General features: G+C 34.1%; 1 protein-coding gene across 2 annotated transcripts in view; it reads left to right on the top strand.

Moving 5' to 3' along the window:
- Positions 1–15,575, top strand: part of SLCO4C1 (solute carrier organic anion transporter family member 4C1) — a 63,242-nt gene that overhangs the window by 5,250 nt on the left and 42,417 nt on the right. The gene's annotated exons all lie outside the window — the stretch shown is intronic.

Genomic DNA, 15,575 nt, shown 5'->3' with positions numbered 1-15,575 from the left:
GTTTTAATCTGAAGAAGTGGATAAAACTAGGTCATTAACTTTATATTGCAATTCACTTATACAGTATGGTAAGGGTTAACATCTCTTCCACACCTCACTGGTTTGTTCATTGTGTGAACTGTATGAGATAGGAGATTAGAGAGACTGTACATTATTCATCGTTTCAGTGGTTCTCCAAGTTTTTAAGCCTCTGATTCTTATTCCCCATATTATACACAGTCCTCCTCAAAAAGAGATGACTTGTTTTCCTTTGCAGGTTGTGACCTCATTGGAGTTCTGAGATCTTTAGTTTTTCCCTTTGTACTTTTATTTGCTGTGTTTACAGCTCTGCACCCTGGACATGTTGATTCCTGGTTTGAGACAAAGAGAGGTGACATTTAGAAAAGTGGAACTTTTCCTAAGAAATGAAACTAGCTCTACTTTTGGACCTAGATAAGAAATACAGAACTTCAGAGCAACCTACAGTTGCTCTCGTTAGTTGGAGAAATATATTATTCAAAGGCTCAGAAAGGAAATTTAATTGTATACATATTTTTTCCCAATGACATTTTTAATAAAAAAACAAATACAGTAGAGCCAGAACGGTGGACAAATGAAAGTAGACCTTAACATTTTAATGTCCTTCCTGGGACTTCTAATAGCAAATATTGAAATAATTAGAAATAAAATCAGATGGTTATAAATTCAGAGGCTTTATTCACTTACTTAACCCCTGCAAATAAAAGACAAAGGATAATTAGAGCCTGTTATGCTATAGGAATTATTTTTAAAAAGTTAAGATTGTTAGCTTTGTTTGTTAATATTGAAAATTAGTATTTGCTATAGTGTGGATGTTTGTCCTGCTGAACCTCATATTGGAGGGAGGTGTTTGGGTCATGGAGATGGATCATTCATGAATACATTAATGCCCTGGGAATGGGGTCAGTGAGTTCTGTTTGTTCCCAACAAAACTGTTTGTTAAAGAGAGTTTGAGCTAGGCGTGGAGGCTCACGCCTAAAATCACAGCATTTTGGAAGGCTGAGGCAGAAGAATCCCTTGAGCTCAGGAGTTAGAGACCAGCCTGGGCAATATAGTGAGACTTTCTACAAACAAAAAAAGATTCTGGCCCCTCCCCTGTAGCTCTCTTGCTTCCTCTCTCCCCATGTGATCTCTGTGATCTCTGGCTAGCTGCCCTTTGCCTTCTGCCCTGAGTGGAAGCAGCTAGAGGCCCTCACTAGAAGCAGGTGCTGGCAGTATGTTCTTATACAGTAGAACTGTGAGCCAAATCAATTTCTTTTCTATATAAATACCTCAGGTGTTCCTTTTTAGCAATGCGAATGGACTAAGACAATATTAAAGTATTAATCTTTCCCAAGATCAATTTTCCAATTCTAGAATGATAACAAACAGGAAAATATTCTCAATAACAAATTATATATTACACAGCATGGTTTTAGAAGTTCACTTATTAGGTAAGTAGGCTTCATTTTAGAAGTAAAAATAGAATATGTAAGCGGATGAATGGAGAGTATTTTTAAAATGTGGTAGAGTTTGGAATGAATAAGATAAGGAGAATAAGTTATCAGCAGAAAGAGCACTTACATAGATTCTAGCACATTATCTGAGACTGGACAAGACTGCACAAGGCAACTTGACATAATTTCACTGGGAGTAGTTTTAGGAACAAGCCACATATTGCAGCGTAGGCTTTAGTATAACACTATTCAAATCTAAATCGTAAGGGAATATCTAAATTTTAATCTGCCACACAAGAAAACATAATACTGATTCTATGATAGTTATTTGGTCATAGCATTTAGGTGGTAATCTTTGTGCTGTTTCTGGGCCCTCAACCTTTCAGTTGCTCAGATGCCTTTCTTGTTCTTAAGTAAACAAACCTTGCTCAAAAATCTATGACTCTCTAAACTGAAACGTAAATACTTCTTCCAGTACAAAGCCTGATCTGTCTTCCATGATCTTCTCAGCTTCCTCTCTTGCCATTTATACCTGGAGTTATAGCCATTGTGAAGCACTTATTTTCCTAAAGGAAAATTGCCACAAATTAAGGTGTTTGTGTGTGACCAGAGGTGAAGCTAAGATTGCTGAAGCCAGATCATAAACTTTTAGTAGTGTACTGTGCAGGTTTTCACCAAGTTCTCATTGATCTAATTAACATTTTTCATTATTTTAGTAGATTATTGAAATAGGTTAGATAGAGGAATTGGCTGATCTAAGATTTTTACTGTAAATTGACTCATAATTTAAATAATAGCTTAAATGTGGCAGATGAAAGCAAAAACTCAGCTTGCCCTCCTGTTATTCTGCCATTCATACAATATATGTTTATTGATATGGACTACACATGGTGTTGAGATAACACCAGTAAAACAGTTCCATGCCATCTGGATTTTACGTACTAGTGGGAAGAAATATGCAATTAATAAACAAATGAACAAGATAATTGAAAATTGAGGTGAGTGGGTAAAGAGACAAATAGAATGAAGTAATACTGTGTTAAAGGTTAAGTATGTTTACCAGGAAAGGCTACAGTGATAATATCTGGATAGTGAAGAGCTAACCTTGAAAGATAATTTCCAGGCTGGAGAAAAATATGGTTAAGGGCTTTGGAGCAGAGGAGGGCTTGGTGGGTTTTAGGAATTGTCCATTTTGGTCAGCATTGTCAAAGCAAGGGAGGCTGTTTTGGAGAGGCAGGTAGACACTAGGGAGGCATTTAGATTGTGCTTGAAATGCAATGCAAAGTTGTGGAAGAGTTTTATACAGGGAAGTGCATGATCTTACTGGAGTTTAAGAGACAAGAGTAAATGGGAGCCAATCACTCTGGAAATTTTTATTGTAGTCCAGGTGGGAGATAAATGTGGCTGAGACTGGGGTGGTAGCAGCAGAGATCCAGAAGATGAATGATTCTCAGTGTGTTTTATAGGAAAAAGAAATAGGACTCTGTTGGATATATTGTGAAGGAGGAGTGAAGGAGTCCTTGGTATTTGGCTTGATCAGCTAGGGCCGTTTTTACTAGAAGGTGGAAGACTAGTTAGAACAGAATTAGAATGAAATTAAGAATTCGGGTTTGGAGTTTTTTAGTATGAACTGCATATTATATATCCAGTGTTGCAGTGTATATCCCCAAAATACGTGTTTATATAAATGTGCAAGCCATTCACTTTGTTTGATTCCTAGAAGTGCAAATACTGGATTTGAAGGCCTTCCTCATTCTAGTTTTTGATAGATAATGTCACACTGACTTTCAGGAAGGGATATATTAGTTACTCTCCCATTGTTGGTGAATGAAAATGCATCACTGTTGTGTTGAATTTTTGCATTTTTTTCCCCTGTGATTTTTCTTAACAGAAGTGTCATTGTGGTATGTGTAGGTGTTTATAATATGACAGACACAAAATTCAGGATTGAAATTGCATTACACATTTGAAGGAATTCAGACATTTAGAAACGGAAGGGATGTTAGAAATGATAAAACCCAGCCGGGCGCAATGACTCATGCCTGTAATCTTGGCACTTTTGGAGGCCAAGGTGGGCGGATCACAAGGTCAGGAGTTTGAAACCAGCCTGGCCAACACAGTGAAACCCCATCTCTACTAAAAATACAAAAAAAAAAAAAAAAATTAGCCATGTGTGGTGGCATATGCCTGTAGTCCCAGCTACTTGGGAGCCTGAGGCAGGAGAAATGCTTGAAGCAGGGAGGCCGAGGTTGCAGTGAGCTGAAACCGTACCATTGCACTCCAGCCTGGGTGACAGAGCAGAGACTCCATCTCAAAAAAAAAAAAAAAAAAAAAGAAGTGAAAAAACCTCTTCTTTTTATAGTGTAAGCCTTAAGGCAAGAGGTGAATTGATTTCACAGATGGTTAACAACAACTAAAACTAATCCTAATTTTTATGGTTTGTTTATTGTTTTTCAAAAGTATATGCTTATTACTCATACTAAGTTATTAACTATATTGAATGATTTTAATATTTTTTATGAATTTCAAGCATTTCTTCCCCAATTTCTAGTAGTCAGGTACAGTGGTCTGTATTAATCTACTTTTGCAAGTATGGGAATCTGTAACGAAAAATCTGAATTATTTGTCAAACTTTAGGGAGAGTAGAGAAGAAAACTTAGGAAAAGGAAACTGCAAAAGGAAAACAGATTAGTTGAAAGCTTCATGTAAATTAATTAGAGGCAAGGGGATGTGTAATCTTCTTAAGTAACTTAACATAACATAGAGCATAATATTAATAAATGATTTTATTAATTGAAATTATACATGTAATTTAATTTAAAATGGACAGTGAGGAAATTAACATACCCTTCTGTGCTTTTTCTGTTGGTCTTAAGGGAAATCAGAATCAGGGCTCACTTTGGATGGGATAATCTCTGTAAGAGGAGACTAAAGTAACCTAGCTAGTAAGTAGAAAAAAACATAAAATATGATAAGCATGTGTGATTTCTACAGGTGTGAGAATAACACAAAAGAATGTTAAGAACAAAAGTTAAGAAGATATATTTTGAAACAGCTTGGACTTTCTATTGTGTTGTAAACAATAAATTTAAGTAGGTTGGAGAGAAAGTGTTTTTTTAAGGGAAGCTTTTAGAAAGACATAAGCATTAGAGGTGATTAACTTTGAATGGAGATGATCAAAGGGAAGTTGTGGTTGTTATTGGACTAAAAAAAGAGGTAGTATTAAAATTAAGAGGAACAAATACATGCTATTAAGGGCTAATTTTTTGTACAAGTTAACCCAAACATAGAATAGTGTCAAAACACTTTTAAATAAGTCATATTTGACATTCATTTTGACTTACTTCAACATAATATTAATATGACACAACATATTGCAGTGTGACTTTAAAATATTTAAAATGCGATAAGTAAATCTTTACCACGTAACTTTTTTTCATCTAAGCAATCTTAATTTCTTTTAGATGAGTGTTATTTTAATGTTACCATGCAAAATAATCTTTATGTTTCTTTGAGACTTTGGGAGAGAGGCATTATTAAATACTGAGGAATTGTAGAAAAGTAGTTACTTAGCCTAGTAAAGCTCTTTTTATTTATTGACCAATAATTAGATAATTTTTCCTACGTTGCACTATATCTTTGTTTCTCTTTTCCATCCCCTTTCCCTCAAAGAAACCTTAAATGATAAAAATTCACATTAGCTGTAGCACTAAATTTCTAATTTTTTTTTAATTGGCATTTCAGAGAGAATGCTTCATCAAAGGACTTTGGTTATGCTTGGTAACTACTTACAAAAGCTGTGCTAGGAAAATGATTACAGTAGGACTCAAAGTGGACTTTACTTCTGGTTACTATTTTATCTTTTTTTCTTAGAATACTTTTTTCTTTAATGGAATGCTTGCCTAGATTTGAGAAGACCTAGGGCAAAGAATTTTAGAGGTTTTCAAGCACAAATTCAATACAGGAAGCTTTAATTTTGCTTGGCCTCTGAGTGTTTTTCCTTTTTTGATATTATTTTTTACTTTATGGAAGTCACTTATTTTTCTTAAATTTTACTTCTTTGTAACTGAAATGAATAAAGGAGTAATGAGAAGAGGTGATTTTTTTAGATTAGAAGTTATAATGGTGTAATAAAACAAATGATTCAATTTTAAATTTAATACATACAGTAAAAGGCCTAGAGCTACCTTTTAGCAATAGTTAATGCTCTAGATAAAACTATCACAATTTTTTATATCAGAGGCTTTTCAGTCTTTCTCATACTTCCTAGATAATATGAATTACCCTGAGCCAGGCTCAATGGCTCACACCTGTAATCCCAGCACTTTGGGAGGCTGAGGTGGGTGGATTACTTGAGGCCAGGAGTTTGAGACCAGCCTGGCCAACATGGTGAAACCCTGTCCCTACTAAAAACACAAAAATTAGCTGGGCATGGTGGCAGGCACCTGTAATCCCAGATACTTGGGAGGCTGAGGCAGGAGAATCACTTGAACCCAGGAGGTGGAGGTTGCAGTGAGCTGAGATTGGGACACTGCACTCCAGCCTGGGCAACAGTGTGAGACTTCGTCTCAAAAACAAATTAACAAACAAAAAAAATATATATATATATGTGTGTGTGTGTATATATATGTGTGTATATATGTGTGTGTGTGTGTGTGTGTGTATATGTATATATATGAATTATCCTGGATGGTTGCTATTCCTGTTTAATACTGCCTCTTGGAGATCCTGATTCAGTAAGTTTGGAGTAGGACTCAATCAATATTTTTAAAAAATTACCCAGGTTATCTTAGTCTAATTTAGGACATACATGTCCATTTTAGTGTCTGATTACTTTGTAAAGCTTCTAACTGTGGATGTAGAAAGGTTTCTTTTCCTTTCCAGATTATTGCTTTATGTCTTCCTTTAAAATAGGAGTTTCACAATCATCATGAAATGCTAGGTGCTCTAATGCAGCCAGTTTTGTTGAAATGCAAATGACCAAACTTCTGAAATAGAGGAAACTTACAGAGAAAAATAAGTAGGAAAAAAAATGTGTCAATGAAATTTTAGCACAAACTCATTCTCATTACAAGCTATAGTTTGCTGGTAGGTAGAGGTTTAAAAAATCCATGGCCTTTAGCAAGAGAAAAACATGTCCAAACATTTCTGAAAGTACTATCTGCAGAGAACAGTTTCTAGAGGTATTAGGAATATGTTAAAAATGTGTTCAATGGTTGAATGAGTTTGGAAAAAAAAAGGAAGAACGCTAAGCAGTTGTCTTTATTGCAGCACTATAAAGCAAATGCATTCTGTGAATCTTTAGTTAGGGGTGTGATATATAGAGTTGATGAAGAGGCTCCGTTGTTATACTTGTCCCCTTCATCCTGCTTTCGCCCCTTACTTTGTCTTCCTCTAGGTAAGTGAGGCAGTGAACACACTTTGGTAAAATCTGCTCTATCTGCTTTAGGTTTAACTATGTGAATTTGAAAGCCCTTGTTGAGTTTAGAAACTTTATTATGATCAGCACCTAGAACAGCATGTGATACAGACTAGGTCCTTAAGAACTATTTGTTGAGTTGTCACATATATTAATGAATGGAGTCCTTTGATGAGGTATATTAAGAGCCTAATGCCTTGTCCTTCCACAGAAGACAGTAAGAGTAGGTAATGGCAGATAAAGGCAATTTGGGATTCTCTGTCCACATTTTCCATAAACTTGGGCTAAAAAAAATAGTGTAACATTTAAAGAGAATTTTCTCTTTCTCTCTCTTCTTCATCATTTTTTTTTCTGGCGACCGAATTAGGACAAATTATGTTGTTAGAGGCAAAAATTATTTTCTGTAATCTTTTTGAGTAAGATTTGAGATCTGAAAAATTTGCAGTGTGAAAAGGAAGCTAAAATGAGAAGCATATTCAGAAATAGTTGCAGAATGCTTTGATATTCTACTTTTGGTTTTTGTCTTAATGACTTGCTAAGATGTTGATTTCACTTCAGTGCTTCTAAGAAAATTCTCTTTTAATGTTCCATTTTTTTAGCCCAAGTTTATGGAAAATGTGGACAGAGAATCCCAAATTGCCTTTATCTGCCATTACCTACTCTTACTGTCTTCTGTGGAAGGACAAGGCATTAGGCTCTTAATGTTAAAATGTTAGCAATTCTCTTTTCATGGACTTTTAAAAATCTTAATATATAAAATGAAATGCTCTGATAGGGCATTGAAGTGGCCATAGGCGTAGTTGTGTCTAACCAGATATATTGTGTGGAAGGTAATGATTAAGCAATGTCTTTTTTTTTTTTTTTTTTTTTTGTAGCTTCCTTAGAAAGGTTGGTGGTTTGTGGCAGGAAATAAATGAGGAAACTATTTTCTTAGTCACTGTTCTTAAAAACGCACAAATTTGCCAATGTGTGTTTTAATATATTTTTTCTGTTTCATTTTAATGCTATTAGTTCATCCTATTTAATGAAAGTATTCAGCACTTTAGCAGAGATATGAGAGTCAGAAATAAGTGAGTTTAAGTTTTTGCTCACACACTGTGATAGAACTATAGTGATCCTGGAGATAAGTTTCTTTGACTATAAATTATGTTGATAATAATCAATACCACATAGAAGAGTATACATATGTGGTGATAAGGCAGTGCCTGGTGTGTGGTGAGTGCTCATTAACTAGTAGCAATCAATAATAAAGTCTTTTTTTTTTTTGTGGATGTCACTTGGTGTTGACATATCCCCAAAGTCTGACCAAACACTTTTGAACTAGTACATTAGAAAGGGTTTTAATTAGATATATTTCTAAGATCATATTGTTATGAGATAAGAAAATAATTCATTTGGTGTAGCTCAGCTTAATTGGGTCCACTTAGAATAACACATTAAAATATTGCCTTTTAAATAGCCAAGTTGCCATTTGCAAATATCTTGAATTTTTTGACTTTGAACATGATATGTACTTTGTAAAATGTTCAGAAAATAGGAACACACAAACAAAAATGGAATAAAGAAAGAAAGAAAGAGTTTTCATGGTAACACACCTTGGTTATTCACCGTTAACACTGTTCAGTCTTTTAAAAATGTATATACGCATTCATACATATATTGTCACACATAAACTACACTACACAGTCATTAACACACATTCATGCACACATTCACACTCACATAATTTTATTAACATTCACACATCTTTACATCACATTCGCACAAACACATTCAAAATCCTTGTTTGAAGGAAACAAGATTTTTAATCTATGAATGTTGACTTCTTTTTACTTGGAAGATGTGTTGGACACATTTTATATTAGTAAAGATGGAGCTGCAGAATCTTTTTGCTTTTCTATTATTTCATTTTATAAATGACTTATTTAACCAACCCTCCTTTGTTATATTTTTTATTAATACATTTAATTTTTCTGGTTAGAGAGGTTCTATGGGTCATGCAGACAATTTGGGTAATACTAAGAAGTGGAAAGAGGAAAAAACTCAATTCACTGTTTTTCTTTTCTCAAGGAAAACAGCTTCGGAATTGTCTTGCTGTTTTTCTGTGCCTATTTTTAATACAGTTAATAAAATATGTTGCAACCTGTGAGCATTTTCTTGCATAGCATTCTGTTTTACATTTTAAACATTCTCATAGAACTGAATTTTTACATATAAAAAGTTTTTTATTATAAATTAGCTCATGATGAACATTTCTATGTTTAAAGGTTTTACTATATTTCAATAATTATACAGTATATAATATTTTGGAATTGACTTTTTTTAGTCTGAGTAATTTTCTGAATACTCATCATGTTGTTGTACATATCAGTTGTTCTGTTCTTTCTACTGCTGATTAGTAATCCATGGTATGGATGTACCATAGTTTGTTTAACCATTTGCCTATTAAAGAACATCTGGTTTGTTCCCAGATTTTGGTTATTACAAATAAAGCTACAAACATTAGTGTGCAGATTTTTGTGTGAACATAGTTTTCATTTTTCTGGAATAGATGCCCAGGAGTAAAACTGCTGGGTCATATGAAAATTCGATGTTTAGTTTTTTGAGAAACTGCCAAACTGTTTTCCAGATTCACTGTATCACTTTATATTCCCATCAGCAATGTATGAGTGACTCAGTTTATTTGAATCCTTGCCAGCATTTGGTGTAGCCATTCTACTAGGTGTACAGTGAAATCTCGTTGTGTTTTAATTTGTATTTCTTTAATGGCTGATAACATTGAGCATCTTTGCTTGTGTGAATTTGCTATCTGCATATCATCTTTGGTGAAATGTCTTTTCATGTCCTTGGATATTTGTTTCTTTACTGTTGAGTTTTGAGAGACATTTATGTTTTCCGAGTACTAGGTCTTGTCACAAGCTAGTTTGCAAATATTTTCATCCAGTCTGTAGCATGTCTTTTCATCCTCTTAACAGGGTCTTTCAGAGAGTGAAAATTTTCAATTTAAATGAAGTCGAATTTATCAGTTTTTTCCTTTTATAGATTATGATTTTATTGTGAAGACTAAAAACCCTTTGCCTAGCTCTGATCCCTAAGATTTTCTTCTATTTTTAAAAAAAGTTTTATAGTTTTCTATTTTATATTTAAGTCTGTGATATATTTTGAGTTAATTTGTATAAAAGATGTGAGGTTTAAAGTTTGATTTTTGTTTATAAGTGTCCATTTGCTCTAGCTCCATTTGAAAAGTCTGTCCTTCAACCATTGAATTACTTTTGTAGCTTTTCAAAAATCAGTTGGGCATATTTGTATAGCTATATTTCTGGGATCTCTACTCTGCTCCATTGATATATGTATCTCTTCACCAATATCACATTCTTGACTATTATACTTATATAAGTCTTGAAATACTGTAGACATTGCTCTCACTTCATTGTTATTTTTCTATATTGGTTTGCCTCATTCCTTTTTATTTCTATATAAATTTTAGAATAATCTTGTCTATATCTACAAAATATCTTAATAGGATTTTGAGAGGAATTGTATTAAACCTTGATATGGTTTGGTTTTGTGTCCCCACTCAAATCTCATCTCAAATTCTAATCCCCATAATCCCCACATGTCAAGGGAGGGACCTGGTGGGAGGTTATTTGATCATGGGGGTGGTTTCCCCCATGCTGTTCTCCTGATAGTGAGTGAGTTCTCATGACAGCTGATGGTTTTATAAGTGTTTGACAGTTCTTCCTTCACATGCTCTCTCGCCTGCGACCATATAAGATGTACCTGCTTCCCCTTCAGCCGTGATTGTAAGTTTCCTGAGGCCTAAATTTTTTTCTTTATAAATTACCCAGTTTCAGGTAGTATCTTTATAGCAGTGTGAAAATGAACTAATACAACCTGTATATTAATTGGGATATTAATTGGGATTAAACTGATATAGTTACTATGTTGGATCTTCCAATCCATGAATATATATGTATTTATACTCCATTTATTTAGATTTTCTTTAATTTTTTTCATCAGTATTTTATATTTTTATCATGCAAGTTATGTATATATATTTTGTTAGATTAACATCTAAGTATTTCTTTTTGCTTTTTTTTGAATGATTGTAAATAGTACCGTATTTTAAATTTCAGTTTCCATATGTTCATTGCCAGTATATGGAAATACGGTAGATTTTTGTATGTTTTATTGTGTATTCTGCAATGTTACTGAATTAATTGGTTCTTGATATTATTTTGTGGATTCCTTGGTGTTTTCTATGTAGACAGTCATGTTTTCTGCACATAGGAACAGTTTTATTACTTCCTGTACCTTCTGTATGGCACTAATTTTCTTTCTTTTTTTTTTTTTTTTTTTTTTTTTTTGCCTTATTGCACTGGTTAGAACTTCCAGTACTATTTTGAGTAAAAATGGTGAGAGTGATTGTTCTTACCTTCTTCCCTATATTAGGCAAAAAAGCTTTCAGTCTTTCACTACTGCTGCATGTTTTTATAAATACTCTTTATCAAGTTGGGAAAGTTCTACTCTATTCCTCTTTTTCTGAGAATTTTTATCAGGAATCACTGTTGAATGTTGCCAAACACTTGTTCTGCATCAATTGTTCATGTGATTTCTGATCATGTGATCATGATCATGCAATTTTTTTCTTCTTCAATCTGTTGATACAGTAGTTAACATTTTTTGATTTTTTTGATGCCAGCCTTGCATCCCAGAATAAACCTCAGCTGGCAATGGTGTACAATTCTTTGGATATATTTGTGAATTCTGTTTGGTACTATCTTGTTAAGCATTTTTGTGTCTATATTCATAAGGGATATTAGTTTTTATTTTCTTTTATGTACTGTCTCTATTTGGCTTTGTAGTTTTTGTGGATTTTAGGGGATTATAAACTTCATACAATAAATTGAGAAATGTTCCTCCTCTACTATTTTCTGAAATTGATTTTAATTTTTCTTTATATGTTTGTTAGAATTCTGCAAGTGAAACTATTTGAGCCTATAGATTTCTGTTTGGGGAGTTTCTTAATTAAAAAAGTTAATACTCTAATAGTTATCTTTAATAGTAATTCAAATCTATTAGGTTGGTGCAAGAGTAATTGTGATTTTTGTCATTACTTTTAATGGCAAAAACTGCAGTTACTTCTGCACCAACCTTATACTTCATTTTGGGTGAGTAGATATAATTTATGCTTTTTATGGAATTGACCCATTTTGTCTAAGTTGTCAAATTTATGTATATAAAGCTAACTGTTCCTAGTATTTATTTATTATATTTTCTTTGTCTGCTGGATCTGTTGTGAAATCCTTTGCTTGATTCCTGGTATTGATAGTATTTGTCTACTTTTTCTTATTCTTTGTCAGTCTTGCTAGATGTAGCCAATTAAATTCATCTTTTCAGAAAATGAACTTTTAGTTTCATTGATTTTTCTCTATAGTTTTCTATTTTCCAATTTAATGATTTCTGCTCTTTATTTTCTTCTACTTATTTTAAATTTATTTTATTATTATTTTTCTCTAGGTGGCTGACATGGAAGCTTATTGATTTTATTTTTATTTTTTCTAATGTATGCATTTTAGTGCTATAAAATTTTCTTTCAGTACTGCTTGAGTTGTATTTCACTATTGTTATATATTGTGTTTTCATTTTTACTTAATTCAGTGAATTTTTTTATTTCCTTAGAGACTTCCTTTTTGACCCATAGATTATTTGAAAGTGTGAGAGCATGTTGTTTAGTTTCCAATATTTGGAGATATTTTTGTTATCATTTTGTTAATGATGTTTCATTAGATTCCATTGTAGTCAGAAAACATACTATGTAGGATTTGAATTTTTAAAAATTTATTAAGGTTTACTCTATGGCGCAGGATGTGATCTGCCTTGGCATATGTTCTGTGGGCATTTGAAAAGAAAATGTATTTTGCTATTGTTTGGCAGAGTGCTTAAAAAATGTTGGTTAGATCCTGTTGGTAGATGTGGTTGATAAGTTAGTTTATATCCTTGCTAATTTTCTGTTCTATCAGTTGCTCGGAGAGGGGTTTTGAAATCTTTTATTGTAATTGTGGGTTTGTCTGTTCCTCCTTTCATTCTATAAATTTCTGCTTCATGTTTTACAGCTCTATGATGGTGAAAACATGTTACTCTTCTTGGTAAATTGACTATTTTTTCATTATGTAATGTCTCTCTGTGTCAAGTAAATTTTTTTGCTCTAAAGTCAGTTTCAACTGATATTAATATGGCTACTCCTACATTATTTTGATTAATGCTTGGATGATATGTTTTTTCCCCCAATCTTTAAATTTCAGCCTGCCCACTTACTGCATTTGAAGTGAATTTCTTGTAGATGGCATAGTTGGGTTGTTTTTTTTATTCACTATGTCAATATCCTTTAATTGTAATATTCAGACCATTTACATGTAATGTAAATACTACTATGTTAAAGTTTAAACCTGTACTTTTAATATTTTGTTTTGTGTTTGTTGTTTGTTTTTTGTTTCTCTATTATCTGCTTCTTGCTTTCCTGAATGTGAGTTGCTTGAACATTTTTAGAATTCCATTTGGATTTATCTATCGTGTTTTGAGTATATTTCTTTGTATAGCTTTTTGAGTGTTTTTTTCTAGATATTGCATTACATGTATATAAGTATAGTCTTTGTATTATATTATTAGACTCTGGTTCTTATTTAAATCTTCTGTCTTAACTACTTGACGCTGCTCTGATGGCTTTGAGGTGGGGGTGGGTGATGCCTTATTTGCCGAGTGGCATCGAAGTCTAAGTTCACCTCTTGGCCTCAATTGACACCTAGTAGGAAGACAGGCTCCTTGTTACTGTTGGGTGGTGGTGGCAGTCCTGGGTCTCCACTAGAACTCCACTGATATCATTCTCTCTGGGAATGGTAGGAGTGACTTGCTACTCTTCTACTGACACCACAGAGAAGAAGTATGGCCTAATTCCAACTAGACTACAGTGTAAGTTCTGACTCTTCACTAGGCTTCCTCTTGTACTAGCAGAGAGGGAGTGGGGGTGCTTCTGTTGCTACATAGAGCTGGAAACCCAGGCTACCAGTGTAGATTTCACTGGCACGAGGGGTGAGGATCATTACCTCTTGATGGAGGTAGAAGTCCCGGATCCCTTCTCATCCTTCTCTGACACCACCCTGGAAGGGGGATGGGGCACCTTGTTACACCATATATTGCAGGGGTGAGTGTGGGTGAGATTGCAGTTTTTCTCTGTGGTATTTGACTAGAGTAGCATGGTTACTGTATGATTTTTCTGCCTTGCCAAGCTGCTTCTTTCTTGATCTTTTGGCTAGAATGATGATAATTTCCTTGTGCCTCTTTTTTTTTTTGTTTTGTATGCAGCCTTTGGCATTTGTGGGTTGCTAACTTATTCAGCTGCAAATCTGGTATAGATTAAGCAAAAATAAAACCCAGGAAACTCACCACTATGTTCGTTGGGTACTGTCTAGGGAACTAAGGAGTGGCAATGGATTGGTGCCTCTCACTACTATAGCTAATAATCCACTTAATGGAATTCTTACACCCTGCCTTGTTGAATTCTAGTACCCAAGGGATTTAAGTTTCCATCAAGGCACACCGTCATTATTCCCTTAAATCCAAAGCTTAACAATAACTGTTCGCTAATCCTTTTTGATCTCTTCATAGTAAATATTCAACAGGGAGAGTTCACTAAATTGACAGAGCTAATGGATCCTAGTTACCAAGGGAAAATTGAGTTGTTCCTTTCCAGTTGCAAGGAACAGTATATTTTTGGACTGCAAGATTCACTTAGGTGCCTTTTAACACTCCTATACCCAATAGTACTTGTTAAAAGAAAACTTCAGTAACTCAATAGGGAAAGAACAGCTGGAGACTTGTAAAAGACGGTAAAATACCTGACTAGTTAAGGTATAGGCAATGGTAAAGGGAACAAGAACTGCATGATAGAAGGAAGCTATGCTTGTCAGTCAGGCTCTCTGACCAACTATAGAAAGAGAACTATGGAGCTGGTTAATTGTCGCCCTGCTCTTGTTTTCGTCTGCCACCTTTGATGCAGACCACCGCTGGGGCTAACACTTCAGTATTGCTTTCAGGTGGGAGAATAACTGAATGCATGTTATCTCATGATGATATTTTGCAGAAAGCTTTTTGTGGGTTTCTTATGTGGGAGACATACAGATTTTTAAATTCAGACGAAGGTAAAAGTGGATGCTAAAGAAGGAGGGGGAGCTGTGTTGGATATTCTGTGTCCTTCCAGGGCCAATATTGACTATTTATGACTTTTGCTTTGTGCTTTAGTAGAAAAATCCAACAGACTATGTCAATCTGGCACTTTTCTCTACCCTGGATTGTAGTTGGGTTAGCTAACAGGAGTTTGCATGTTGGGAAGAAAGAGGTCCCAAGTGTGCATTTTCCTGGTGTCCTCCCCACTGGTGTGGTTTGGAGTGGCTGTGTGCCACTGTAACCTTCTAGGATTTAAGTCTGTTTGTATAAGGGCTAAATTTAAATATTTTTAATGACCTAGGACTGTTTTGTTTCTTTTGACACTTTTGTTATACTTCTAACCAGTCTTTTTCAAAAGTGATTTATAGAGCGCTAGTTCTGGGAGATGTTAGACATTAATGAAGAAAAAAACTAACTTGAATATACGATAGATGATTTTTAGAGTTAATATTCTTTATCATGTTACATATAAATAAGTG

Source organism: Gorilla gorilla, chromosome 4 (genome assembly GCF_029281585.2).
Source record: "Gorilla gorilla gorilla isolate KB3781 chromosome 4, NHGRI_mGorGor1-v2.1_pri, whole genome shotgun sequence".
In the NCBI taxonomy this organism is placed as follows: domain Eukaryota; kingdom Metazoa; phylum Chordata; class Mammalia; order Primates; family Hominidae; genus Gorilla; species Gorilla gorilla.
Note: the sequence above shows the minus strand (reverse complement) of the source record. Positions and strands in the feature narration are given on the sequence as shown.